This window comes from Spinacia oleracea, chromosome 6, assembly GCF_020520425.1.
Source record: "Spinacia oleracea cultivar Varoflay chromosome 6, BTI_SOV_V1, whole genome shotgun sequence".
NCBI lineage: Eukaryota > Viridiplantae > Streptophyta > Magnoliopsida > Caryophyllales > Amaranthaceae > Spinacia > Spinacia oleracea.
The window spans coordinates 133,297,391-133,312,394 of NC_079492.1; the positions used below are offsets into that span (position 1 = coordinate 133,297,391).

The 15,004-nt window shown below is 32.7% G+C and overlaps 2 long non-coding RNA genes across 2 annotated transcripts; both read right to left on the reverse strand.

The window, feature by feature from the left end:
* Nucleotides 1-1,084: 1,084 nt before the first annotated feature.
* LOC130462709 (uncharacterized) lies at nucleotides 1,085-3,270 on the reverse strand. Its single transcript, XR_008923392.1, has 3 exons — nucleotides 2,389-3,270; nucleotides 1,919-1,983; nucleotides 1,085-1,245 (listed from the first exon to the last, which is right to left on the reverse strand). It is a non-coding gene; the product is annotated as an uncharacterized lncRNA (long non-coding RNA).
* Nucleotides 3,271-3,521: 251 nt separating this feature from the next.
* On the reverse strand, nucleotides 3,522-10,196 carry LOC130464202 (uncharacterized). The gene is made up of 3 exons (XR_008924550.1): nucleotides 9,352-10,196; nucleotides 8,818-8,882; nucleotides 3,522-8,144 (listed from the first exon to the last, which is right to left on the reverse strand). It is a non-coding gene; the product is annotated as an uncharacterized lncRNA (long non-coding RNA).
* Between the last annotated feature and the right edge of the window lie 4,808 nt (nucleotides 10,197-15,004).

The following is a 15,004-nucleotide window of genomic DNA, read 5'->3' on the forward strand; positions in this document are numbered from 1 at the left end:
TTTTGTTGAATCGCCGAGTTTTAGAAAAGTATTGTCATTGTCGATCATTTAGAAATTTGGTACAACTTTGAATTCTCTATATCTGTTGTACTTTGTTGTAAATTTTACCAATGAAACTTTTGCATGCATGGTTCATTCAAAGTGAAAGGTTGGCCTTACTAATGGCTAAAACATATGAGTCGATCATCATCTTGTCTAGGTTTTGTCGATCGAGACATATATCAGAGGAAACATGGGTCAATTAACAGTTGAAGAAGGCAGGGAAAGTTCGGCGAGATTAACACTGATGTCAGTGGTTCACCTTCTAGCTTTTTCTTTATAAAGATTGAAGTTTCAACATTTGAATAAACTGATTTACATACATATTCAAAACAATTTCAGGTTGTTCGGTTCACAATTATACTTTTGGTGGCATCTAATTTATTGAACCATACTCAATAATTTTTCGCAGGCACATTATAAGTGAAATTACTTGAGCTTAATGGTTGAAGTAGTATTAATGTGGAGAGTATTACACACCAAATCACATCATGTATATATCGGAGATGGATGATAGAAATACTCACAAAATAGTTGTTTATAGATCCTTCCTTGATTTGAATATTAGTTAAAATATCATACAAGTACTTTATTATAGTTGCACTTATCTGTATTTTCTTATGATTTATGAGGTAGTAGTATGATTACATTTTAATGGTTACGTGACTATAGTGGATGATGTATTTTAAGACTCATATAGTGAGGTTCAAGTTTGGGATTGAACAAATTCACGCATTATGAAATTAGCATCAACGTTCCTCAAGTAGCTGCATTATATTTGTCGAACAACTCTTGTATTTTTTTTATGAGGAAATAAAAACTAGGCGAATTATCTAAATTATCCTTACGGGTGATATACAATGACTCCAAGCAAATATTTGTCGTAGAAGTCTTGTATGAATAACAAGACATGTGTAACACCCCGACCTCTAATCCAATTATTAAAGCATAATTAGCAGCGGAATTAACCTAATTCGGTCGGGACATTACCTGCCGTAACTTCCTTTTGGAAATTACAAGGCGAACATCAATCATAAGCTGTTAATTACTCCAAAAATATATAATAATCCTTTATAATACCCAAAGTAAAAGTACATAACTTACTAAAAATCTTTAATTAACTATTAAAACTTGAAACATAAACTAGGTGGGAATTATTAAAGTGAAATCCTCGCCACTACTCGTGTCCATCGTCCCCATCAGTACCTAAAACAGAAAACAAAAACGGTGAGCCGAAAACTCAGTAACGAACTATTCTAACAACGTAAATTCATTTCAATTCATTTTATTTAATAACACAGGGAGAATAGAATATAGTAAAACATTTTATAAAGTCCTTTATTTAATTCGTTCATAACTTTAGGGTGCACATGCTAGCCGTGGCAAGTATGACATGGTGGAACGTCTTCCACGATGGACCGCTGTCCATAAAACATGGGGCCTTGGCCCGAAAACATGAGAGCCTTGGCTCAATGGGCGGATGCCCCATGGGTACATGCATGACCGAGAATCGTAACCTGTGAACATATACTGCCAAACGGACTAGGAATTTCACTTTCATTTATCATGTTTCGTTTAATTTTACATTTTAGTCTTTTTACTTCAGTTGAAGTAACATAATTCCTTTGGATCATAAGATCAAACATCCTTTCTTTCCTGGTTTCTTATAAACAATCAATCATCATAGCATTTTATAATCAATCATAAAATAAGGAATAATTCCATCAAATCATATTATAATAAATTATTCAATAAAATCATATTTCATTTCCCGCAATTCATAAAACATGTCAAAACATTCATTTAATAAATCAATCATACGTTGTAATTTCATAATTACATTTATAAGGGAATTGCGGGTACTAGCAATAGCCGTTACCTCACTTCCACGATTTTGCTAAGGATTTTCCTTGGTTCGTTCGTCCTGAGCTCCGAGTCCAAATTCTTTCAAAATATTAAATCCTTGAATTAGTACTTAATCGATAAATAATTTAAAATCAATATTTTATAAATCATAACCTTTATAAGTCAAGAATTTTATAAATAACGAATTTTAATATAAATATAATTTCATAATTTAATGAAAATATTATTAATCGAAATTTTAATCGAAATATATATATATATATTTCATAAACCGGTTTTCATGAAAATCTTATTTAAATTTCGTTTTTGTTAATCCAAGATAATTTATTTTAGTAAAATCGATATTTGATAATTAAACCTGAAAAATAATAACAATTTATTAGTAAATAATTACATCATAAAAATTTATTAAAACCTGAAAAATAATAATTAGAGAATATGAAATTTAATAATTAGGAAATCTGAAATAGATTCAATTTTTACCTCACCAAAGGCCCAAATTGAAATAGCCCAACTCATGGAGGGGTTTGAGGTGAATAAAAATCACGTTTAAGTGAAACTGATTCTCTTTTCTTTTTTTCTTTTTTTTTGAAAAGAGGGGCACGAACAGGGGAGGGGAGCAAGGCACAAGGGAGCACGAAGGGAGGAGAGAGGGTGGCAGCTGGCTGGGTTGAGTTCGCCGGATATTTCGACGGTGATGGTGACGGTGGGGATTGGTGGTTGGCGGCGGAGGGACGACGACAGAGAGAGAGAAAGGGGCACGAAATGGGTGACAAAACAGGGGATTGGTGGGTTTTTCGATCGGGATTTTGGGAAGGGGAAGGGTGGTTCGCCGGAGTTTTAGGGGCGGAGGTTGGTTGGAGAGATGATGAGGGTGGCTGGAGGTGGTGGTGGTTGTCGTGGGCGGTGCAGCGAAGAGGAAAGAGGAAGAGGCAGGGGAGGCGCAAGGAGAGGAGGGAGAAGGGGAAGGGAGCTACGGTGGGGTGTGTGTGCGGTGGTGCTGGGGGCCGACGGTGGTCAGGGTGGTTGAGGTGGTTGTTGGACGGTGGTAGTGGTGATGGTAGTCAGTGGTTGAGGTGGTTGTTGTTGGTGGTGGTTCGAACGATGGAGGAACAAGGGGGGGATGGTTTTCAGTTTTTTGTGAATTGATTTTGGTTGGGAAACAAGTGGAAATTTGTTGTCTGATTTTAAAACTAAGAAGAGTGAAGGTGAAGATGCATAGCTTGGGGTCCAAGGAGTGTATTTGGACTGATTTTAGGGAAGGAAGGAAGGAACTCCTTCCTGGTTTATACGTGGAGAGTAAGGGAAGAAAAGAAGTGGAATTTTGTCTCTTTGATGGCGTTTTTGTAATTTCGCATTATTTGGCCAAAAATTCAGAATTTGTTGCTATTTTTGAAACTTACTAAAAATAGAAATGTCTAATTAAAATAATTCTTTATAAAAATTATCGTTAACGAAAATAAATAAATTTTCGTTTAATAATTTATCGTTTAAAATAAATCGTAAAACGTTTAAAATAACGAAATTCGATTATTCGTAATTATTTAAAACGAAATCAAGCTAATAAATATATTTAATTTTAATAAATCGAGTTTAAAAATTTCGGGGTATTACACTCTCACCCCCTTCGAAAAAGTTTCGTCCTCGAAACTGGAGCTCAGTCGAACTTGCCATTCATAAAATCATACGAGTCATATTTAACCGTTTTATTCGTCATTCACTAATTGAAAACATATCATAACCAATCATTTGATTTCACGCATAAGCATGGTTGATACATTACATATTCACGGAAAACATAGTGATTCGTACATAATTTCGTTCTTAGGTGACTATTTGAAGATGTTTCGCTTTCATTTGTTATTGGGCTCCTTTGCTGCAGGAATCTTGTCGTTGACTTTCATTACTTGGTTTGTTTTGAATTCGATCTTCGATCTTTTCTTCTACGTTAAATAACTTTGTTGACTACGTTCGTTGCAGGGGTTCGAGTCCAATCATGTGACTAGGAATACATCATTAGACATATGACTTTGCTACTTATCCTTTATATTTTAAGTCGACAAACCTCAGATTTTGCGGATAATGCTAAGCCATCAAGAGTGCCTTTATCACAAACAATCTAGCTCCCAGAAAACTTAGTTCAGCCTACCTGGTCCTATAGATATGTCATTTGTGGATTTTCTAATCTCAATTCCATTGCAACCCTCAATCATTCATAATTCTTTTCGAAATTCTAACATTCAATGATATCATCAACCCTATTGACAAATTAATTCTTGATAACTTATTTGTTGTACAATCCTCAAAGCTTCATGTGTAAACTCAATTTCATAATTTTCACCATAAATCATGTTGGGTCCCGCATACTATTCTTGCATAACTTTAAAATTTCTAGCTTAGCTTCCCTAACATATCTGAGAATACACTTAGGTACTTACAACCACAAAAACAATCATTGTGAAGGGTGCGGAAAGGTAACTCGAAAATCAACCCTAACTTGAACGCTTTGCAACCTTGAATAACCTTGATTTGATTTGTGATTCACCACTTATAAAATACAAACTCACGCTCTTTCGGTACTTTATCATTCAACCTTATTGATAGACCAATTATTGATAACTTCTTAGCTTCCTTAATAGAGGCATATCAATCATCCTTTAGTCCCTCAACATGCATTTCTTTGATTTCACTCTAACACAATGATGTTCAACATTCTCTCTCCTAAGTCAAATTCTTTCAACAATGGAGGGCTCAACCCAAATCACGTGACTCGATCCTTGAACATAGCCTGGTTGAGGTCTTTACATATACTCAAAATATGCGGTAAATACTTTAGCATAGATTAGTCTAGGTTGTTCACCCTAGATTACCATTTCATAGCCCTCTAAACTACTTTCTTGCCAACTTGACATATTTCAAAACTTCGCGAACTCCTGTATTTTCCTCAAATTTGTTCCTTAGAGTTCTCCATAATTCTTAAACTATCCATAAGTAGTTTTACTAAATGTATCGAAGCACGGGTCTTAAATATGATTCATCAAGATCTCACATACAATTGATAATCCCAAGATAATTTTAGTTAACTTTATGGTATTTGGTTTACAACCTCTAGTATATTTTTAATAGCTCAACGAACCTTCAAAAATACTTTTACACTAATTCCATTGATACCGGATATATGACACATAATGGTAACTTATCTTGATCCTCTATAATACTCATACATTGTTGTTTCTTGCACATAAGATCGGGGTTCCCAAGGTAACATTTTCATGTTATCATTCTTAAAATGATTTCCTCAAATTAACTCATCTCATCTCATTGGAATCTAAAGTCTTGTTCTCTTATTAGAGGTCTATCATGTTTCCTTCTCGAAATATATTTGGGCACTTAGGCAAGTAAAATTTCCCTTCCGTAACTGTCTGATAAGCTTTCAACTTCAATCTTTTGTCTCTTAGTCATTGTAGAAATCTACCCTCCTTTTTCCACGATTAACTGTCAATATTTCTCATAGTTGTTAACCTATCATCCTCACATCACATCATTCCAATATGCCTGGACTTCTTTAGGTTACCTAATACTCAACAATCTACACATATCATCCTATTTGGTACAAGCTCTGAACGTATATGACAAATAATAAATGAAGGAATATCAACGAGTATCATACATAATAATTAGAAAAGAGAATTACAAGGACCATTGATAACGTTTCTGCCTTTTTCATGTGGTTTTGTCATAGAATCTACTCCAATCATGGGTTTCTGAAGCATGCTAACAATGTCATTGGTTCTATGTTCGCTGTCAATAGACGATCTTTTAGTACGTGTAGCTGATGGTGATAACTCAGAATAATCTCGAACCTAATGGTCATGACTTCCACAACGATCATTTGTTCCTATTGCAAATCCTTAATTTGTGCTTTCCTAATCTCATAATTCAAAGTTGGCCTCGCATTCAAGCAAACGTTTCCTTTATCCTTAAGGAACTTGACTTTCATAACAAATATTTCCTTAGTCTCATCAATCAAAGTTGGTCACGGTACTGACTTAAAGCATTTAAACAAACATTTCCTTTATTCTTAACAACTTAACTTCTAGGTTTTACAGATCATCTTGGTTGGCTCGTAGAAAGGTAGGATCGAATTTAGGTAAGATTTTGACTCAAGCATCTATAATAACATTAGTTTTTCTTGTAGGGTATTGTATATCAAGATCATAAGTAAGGTAGTTCTATTCAAGAACTTGGAGTTGGCGAGAGGATCATCTATGACCTTCCTGTTCCATTTCTACACATCATATTCCATGTTTAGAAGTATTAATATAAGTAACAAATCTCTTAGTTCCAGATGGAAGGCAAGGATATAGGAAATTGTGATACGTCTCTTAAGTTCTCAAATTGCAGATTTACAATCATCATTCCCCATAAATTTGACATTCTTTTTAACCAATCGGATTGTGGGTAAGGCAACCTTAGAGAAATCTTAAATAAGTTTTCGATAATCTTCAGCCAAACCCATAAAATTTCATACTTCAGGGACATTGGTTGGTCTAGGGTATTCCACGATTGCTTTTACTTTCTCATGATCAACAGATACACCCTTCTCAGAAATAATATGACCTAAAAACGATATTTCCTTAAGCCAGAATTTACACTTTGACAACTTAGCACATAATTGGTTTTCAATCAACATATCTAACACTTTTCTCCGATGCTCCTCGTGTTCCTCATTACTCTTAGAAGGTACCAAAATATCATCAATGGAAACAACTACAAACTCATCAAGGTATGGTTTGAAAATGTGGTTCATTAAATCCATAAATACAGCTGATGCATTAGTTAACCCAAAAGGTATTACAACAAACTCATGGTGACCATAGTTGGTTCTAAAGGTTGTTCTTGGAATATCCTCAAGTTTAATGCAAAGTTCATAGTATCACGACCTCAAATCTATTCTTGAAAATACTTATGTACTTCGAAGTTGGTCAAACAAATCATCAATGCGGAATAAAGGATATTTATTTTTGTCCAACTCTCTATAATCTATACATAACCTCGATGTTTCATCATTTTTCCTCATAAATATGACAGGGCTCCCCAAAAGTGAATCACTCAGTTGAATATACCCCTATCCAAGTAAATCATTTAATTGTTTCTTCAATTCTTTGCAACTCAGTTGGAGTCATTCTATAGGTCCTTTAAGAATAAGGGTGGGTCTTGTGATTACTTTAATGCTAAAGTTTAATTCTCTCGGTCGGGGCATACTATGTTTCTCTTCTAGAAAACATTTGCCTATTCTCAGACGATAGCTGTATCGGTGATGGGTACGTGATCGACAACACTACAAGGATAACCAGAAAAACTCACCATCGGTCACTAGGGGTTTTCAAAACAGCGACAATTGGTTTTCTTCACTAACTTTTGGGATGAAATCCTATCCTTATTTGCCACTATGCCTCAAACAATTGATGTTAGCTTCATATTCATTCAACCAATTCATTCCGAAAACTAAATCAAATCTAGATAGGTCAACGGATAATAAAACTCACATTTCTCTAACATCATTGGACAATTTCTATGTCACAATTTCTCTACTAGAAAATAAAACATTCATAACTGCATCGATATGGCATAGTCCTAGTGCATAATGTGGTTATCATGGTGCTCGTTGCGAGCCCTTGGGGACATCATTCATAGTCTTGATAAGCAACATTCAACATAACATGTCTCAACAAATGGAAGCAAATAAATCATAGAAAATAAACCCGTTCATCCCGTTCCTACACTCACACTCATATTCATTTTAACTTAAGTAACATGATTTTAGAAAGTTCTTTTTAACTCATTCCTTAAAACTCTTTACTTAAAGCCTAATGAATTCTATTCGTGCGAAAACCCGTAAGGTTTAGCACTTATGGTCCAGAACCTTTGCTCTTGATACCAAACTGTAACACCCCGACCTCTAATCCAATTATTAAAGCATAATTAGCAGCGGAATTAACCTAATTCGGTCGGGACATTACCTGCCGTAACTTCCTTTTGGAAATTACAAGGCGAACATCAATCATAAGCTGTTAATTACTCCAAACATATATAATAATCCTTTATAATACCCAAAGTAAAAGTACATAACTTACTAAAAATCTTTAATTAACTATTAAAACTTAAAACATAAACTAGGTGGGAATTATTAAAGTGAAATCCTCGCCACTACTCGTGTCCATCGTCCCCATCAGTACCTAAAAAAGAAAACAAAAACGGTGAGCCGAAGACTCAGTAACGAACTATTCTAACAACGTAAATTCATTTCAATTCATTTTATTTAATAACACAGGGAGAATAGAATATAGTAAAACATTTTATAAAGTCCTTTATTTAATTCGTTCATAACTTTAGGGTGCACATGCTAGCCGTGGCAAGTATGACATGGTGGAACGTCTTCCACGATGGACCGCTGTCCATAAAACATGGGGCCTTGGCCCGAAAACATGAGAGCCTTGGCTCAATGGGCGGATGCCCCATGGGTACATGCATGACCGAGAATCGTAACCTGTGAACATATACTGCCAAACGGACTAGGAATTTCACTTTCATTTATCATGTTTCGTTTAATTTTACATTTTAGTCTTTTTACTTCAGTTGAAGTAACATAATTCCTTTGGATCATAAGATCAAACATCCTTTCTTTCCTGGTTTCTTATAAACAATCAATCATCATAGCATTTTATAATCAATCATAAAATAAGGAATAATTCCATCAAATCATATTATAATAAATTATTCAATAAAATCATATTTCATTTCCCGCAATTCATAAAACATGTCAAAACATTCATTTAATAAATCAATCATACGTTGTAATTTCATAATTACATTTATAAGGGAATTGCGGGTACTAGCAATAGCCGTTACCTCACTTCCACGATTTTGCTAAGGATTTTCCTTGGTTCGTTCGTCCTGAGCTCCGAGTCCAAATTCTTTCAAAATATTAAATCCTTGAATTAGTACTTAATCGATAAATAATTTAAAATCAATATTTTATAAATCATAACCTTTATAAGTCAAGAATTTTATAAATAACGAATTTTAATATAAATATAATTTCATAATTTAATGAAAATATTATTAATCGAAATTTTAATCGAAATATATATATATATATATATATATATATATATATATATATATATATATATATATATATATATATATATATATATATATATTTCATAAACCGGTTTTCATGAAAATCTTATTTAAATTTCGTTTTTGTTAATCCAAGATAATTTATTTCAGTAAAATCGATATTTGATAATTAAACCTGAAAAATAATAACAATTTATTAGTAAATAATTACATCATAAAAATTTATTAAAACCTGAAAAATAATAATTAGAGAATATGAAATTTAATAATTAGGAAATCTGAAATAGATTCAATTTTTACCTCACCAAAGGCCCAAATTGAAATAGCCCAACTCATGGAGGGGTTTGAGGTGAATAAAAATCACGTTTAAGTGAAACTGATTCTCTTTTCTTTTTTTCTTTTTTTTTGAAAAGAGGGGCACGAACAGGGGAGGGGAGCAAGGCACAAGGGAGCACGAAGGGAGGAGAGAGGGTGGCAGCTGGCTGGGTTGAGTTCGCCGGATATTTCGACGGTGATGGTGACGGTGGGGATTGGTGGTTGGCGGCGGAGGGACGACGACGGAGAGAGAGAAAGGGGCACGAAATGGGTGACAAAACAGGGGATTGGTGGGTTTTTCGATCGGGATTTTGGGAAGGGGAAGGGTGGTTCGCCGGAGTTTTAGGGGCGGAGGTTGGTTGGAGAGATGATGAGGGTGGCTGGAGGTGGTGGTGGTTGTCGTGGGCGGTGCAGCGAAGAGGAAAGAGGAAGAGGCAGGGGAGGCGCAAGGAGAGGAGGGAGCAGGGGAAGGGAGCTACAGTGGGGTGTGTGTGCGGTGGTGCTGGGGGCCGACGGTGGTCAGGGTGGTTGAGGTGGTTGTTGGACGGTGGTAGTGGTGATGGTAGTCAGTGGTTGAGGTGGTTGTTGTTGGTGGTGGTTCGAACGATGGAGGAACAAGGGGGGGATGGTTTTCAGTTTTTTGTGAATTGATTTTGGTTGGGAAACAAGTGGAAATTTGTTGTCTGATTTTAAAACTAAGAAGAGTGAAGGTGAAGATGCATAGCTTGGGGTCCAAGGAGTGTATTTGGACTGATTTTAGGGAAGGAAGGAAGGAACTCCTTCCTGGTTTATACGTGGAGAGTAAGGGAAGAAAAGAAGTGGAATTTTGTCTCTTTGATGGCGTTTTTGTAATTTCGCATTATTTGGCCAAAAATTCAGAATTTGTTGCTATTTTTGAAACTTACTAAAAATAGAAATGTCTAATTAAAATAATTCTTTATAAAAATTATCGTTAACGAAAATAAATAAATTTTCGTTTAATAATTTATCGTTTAAAATAAATCGTAAAACGTTTAAAATAACGAAATTCGATTATTCGTAATTATTTAAAACGAAATCAAGCTAATAAATATATTTAATTTTAATAAATCGAGTTTAAAAATTTCGGGGTATTACAACATGTAATACCTTTAACTAATTTATCCATAAAATACGATGTTTTAGGTTCGTTTCGTAGATTGACTATTTTAATGTAGTTGTCACCTAATTTGGCTAAGTTACATAATAACTATTCTTACTACTTACTACCTCCGTTTCAAAATGATCTTTACACTTTCCGTTTTAGTCCGTTTCATAATGGGTTTTCACTTTGCTTTATTCTATTTTTGGACATGAAAATTACTACCTTATCCTTCTTACCCCATAATATTTACAATTTTCCACTCACTTTATCTTACTTTATTCATTTTTTTTTCTTACACTCACCCACATTTTTACACATTTATCTTGCTTTATCCATATTTTATTATATTCAACCAACTTTTCTACTTTTGTCTTAATATTTGTGCAAATAGTAACTGTTGAGATTTTTGTCAATCGGAGGTAGTATAACATTAAAATCAGAAAAACTAAATATGAACAATCACCAACCACCCAAATGTTAAAAAAATAACACACATATAAAGATATCCTATATCCTAAGACATGCTCATGCCTTGACCGGGTCAGACGACTAATCTATACTAATATATTAAAAGGCGTTTTGAAAAACGTATACGTGTCACGTATACCTCTCCTTATTACGCCACATCACCACTAATTAGCATCATGACATGTCATTACAACAAAAAAACATCTAATAAGGATTGAACACAAGACCTCTTTGTTAAAAGTTACACTTCTTACCATCTTAACCAACTACAACTTATGTAATATCTTTCTATATAAGCAAATATATTCTTTTTACAATAAGTAATACATTGAATAAAAGTGAATGCAAAAAAGGGAATGATTATTTAATTTATAAATGTACAATTATTACTTTGAAGAAAAGGATCCGGCTTTGTTTAGATTTTTGGATGCGGGGTTTTAAATCTGGGAGGTTGTTGATCGGCCACTAATCTTATGTCACCACCGTAATTTTATGATGACATCATCTCTACGTGCACATAATTAAAAAAAACCCGAATAAAAGTCAAAACCCGGGGCAACGCCCTGTCTACACACTAATTTAAATTAAATGGAGATAAACTAATAGAAGAGTAACACGTGTTATAACTTATATTAACATGTCAATCCCATTACCAACAAGTCAAATACTGTTTTAGGAAGATGCTTCTCATAACTTGGATTATTCCTGAATTAATAAAAAATGTTGTTATTGTTAGAAGAACGGACAAGTGTTGAATTATTTGTTACAAAATTTCCTAAATTTAGTGATAAATGAATAAATTAATTTTGGAAATATTTAGCTAATGAGAATTGATTTATTTAAAAAAAATACAAGAACATATAGTTAAGATGTGCATTGTTAAAAAACCCTACAACTTAAATGTCGAAAGAGAATGCAATTTATGGTGTGAGTTGTCGAATAACCCTACAATTTAAAAGTCGAAAGCAACAAATGCAATTTATGATGAATCCAATATATGATCGATGAGGGTTGTGTCGGTGTTGAAGAACCCTACAATTTTGAAAGTCGAAAACAACAAATGCAAGGTTATCTTTTGGTGTGAATATCTATTATTTTAGTTGATAACATGTTTAGAAGGTGGTACTCAAAACCTATAACCGATATCACGTCTAAGAAGTAAGAACTATAATCAATTCACGTCTATACAATTTGACGATTTACCCTTTGTGATTCTATCTGTGCCCAAATTAAAAATTATTAAATTGGGCTTAAAAAATAAAACTTCAATAATACGTAATTGCAATAATTTAATCACATATAAGAGTTGTTTGCAACTTTGCATTAAAACAAGTAAACAACTAGACAAAGGTTAAAAATGTACTTTTCATTAGGTCCACTAAGTGGAGGAAAACATTTAATGTACTTTTAAGGAATACTCGCAGTATTTACTTGTCACCCCTACTTGGCTACTTGCACATCCGGCCCCTAAAGAATCTTGTGCATCGGTTAGTACCCTTAAGGTAGGTGTATGCATTGGCCGATCTTTTACGGTATATTTGGTGTCCGGCCATAAATGATGTTAATGGAAATAAATTTATATGTAAATTTGTAACTAACATCATATTTCTATGGTAATGTTAGTTCACTCATAATTATCTCCTTTTAGTTATAAATTTTCATTACCATCCATTACCATTTAGGAAAAAACACTAATTTTGAGACAAAATTTCATTACAAATAACACTTAAATTTATTCTCATTTCCACCATTAATTACGGCTACCAAATGGGCCGTTAAAGGATGGGTTTAAGCTCAATCCAAAATAATACTTTTTAGTGTTTAATTTTAAAAGGATATTTCGTCTAATATATACACGTAAACTGTAATGGCATACTGATTCAGTATTTTAAATAAGAGGTTGTAAGATTAAAGCTTGGCGCATACAAAGTATAATTTTTTGTGTATTCGAAATCAATTTTCCCACTCTTTTTACGCATAGCACACCCGGTTCACCGGAGCTTAGCTCCGACTACATCAATTTGTTTTAATAATATAATTTTCCCACTCATTTACTCTAAAAATTAATCTTCAAACGAGTAAAAATGGACAAATGAGTAGAAATAAACCCTTTTATACATTTAGGATGTGTTTTCCCCCACTCCTATTTAGGATGTGTTTTATTCAATTCATAAAATCTGGATTATTTGAATTTATCTGAATTTATAAGATCTTATTTAATTTATAAGACCTTATTTAACTTATAAGACCCCCTTTTTTATAAGGAAAGAAAAAATCAGGTTAAACCCTTGTCAGCTACGGAGTAGTCCTTATTGAACCTTAATATACCTTATTTAAAGTTAATTACAGAGTAGATTATTTCTAAACTTTTAGCAATTAAAATATTTATAATAGTTGATTGCAAATATTAATAACGTACTATCTATATTATTAAAACAAATTGATGGAAACCGATAGAGCTCTAAACCTCAAATTCTCACCTCTCAGGCGCTCTTCAAAAAGGAAAGTAAAAGTTCTACCTATATGGAAATAACTTAAATCGAGCACAAACAATGTTTAATTAAAAAATGTTGACAAAAATACTACGGAGTATCTAAGAAATGTAAGGTTGAAAACTTCATAAACATAAAATGAAAATCAGAACCTAAATAAATTTTTAGTCAAATTCAATTACTCCCAAAAAGGAAACTACGAATTTTTTTTTTGAGGGAAGGAAACTAAGAAATTAAAATAAAGTACTCAATAAATAAGTAAATCTGTAACATCATCTGACATAAAAAAAATTGTGACAAAATAACCAACTTAAGAAAATTAAAATCATAAACTTCAGTAGAAAATTGAAAAGTTCATAAACTTATACAACTAGATTAGATCCCGTGCATGCATAGATATGTAAAATTATTATTTAATCATTTTTTGCATAAAATGTTTAACTGGTATATTTTTCCTCATAAAACAAATGCATTATAAATAAATCAGTTACATACTCATTTAATCATTTAATATGAAATTTTTATCCTACTAGGTATTACATATTTTATATGCTTAATATGCTAATATGACCAAAATATTAAGTAAATGAAATTTTCATTTGATATAACTATTTGACTAAAGTATTACCAAAATCATTTAAAGAAAATTATTATTACGTGGTATCTATTAGTTGTCATACCAGATTAAATCTAGTAAATGCACGGATATTCTAAAATTATTTGACTAATTTTTAATATATTTGACTAAAATATTTCTCGCTCTAAAGTTGTTGCATAAGTATTAAAATCTTGAATATATTAATTTAATCATATAATACAAAGTATGCAATTTCTGTCCTACTACGAATTACATATTTTATATGATTGATATAAAATATACAATGTTACAAAAAAAAATTCTTAGAGAGAAAATCAATACAGTATATATAACAATTTCACTTTATAATATAGGAACAAATCCACGGTTTCAAAACGTTAAAATAAGCATTTTACTTCTAAATATATTTTAAATTTATAAAATGGTTGGATATACAAGTAAGTTACAATACGTCAGTATCTGCTTTGAGGAGGGGGGGATTTGGAGCAAATATTTCTAAAATGATGTAATTTTTAGGAGTTATACTTTGAGAGAACAGAGTTTTAGGAGCAAGAGAAGTTTCTAGGGAGTATTTTTGCCGATGTAAAAAAACTATCCATAGTCTAATGTGGCGTCCATATAAATAGTCGAATTTGTCCCTAATAATCCATATTTAAATTGTTTAAACTGTAAAAATAAAATAAAACTTGCTCTTAGTTAACCATGTGATTATATTAGGATTAAAGTTGTTCATATGAAATCTCAAGTAATCTTACTGTGCATAAACACTATGAACACAATATTGTGATTTTTCTTTTTTTTGGAAGACCGCATGATTTATTAGGATTATAAGTGTTCACGTAAAATCTCAAGCACACATCGCGTGTATAAACGGCTAAACGCTATTATAACAAATTAAAGAACATCACAAAAAATATTACTTCCTATTAGATTTACTATTAAGAGTTGTTGACATGA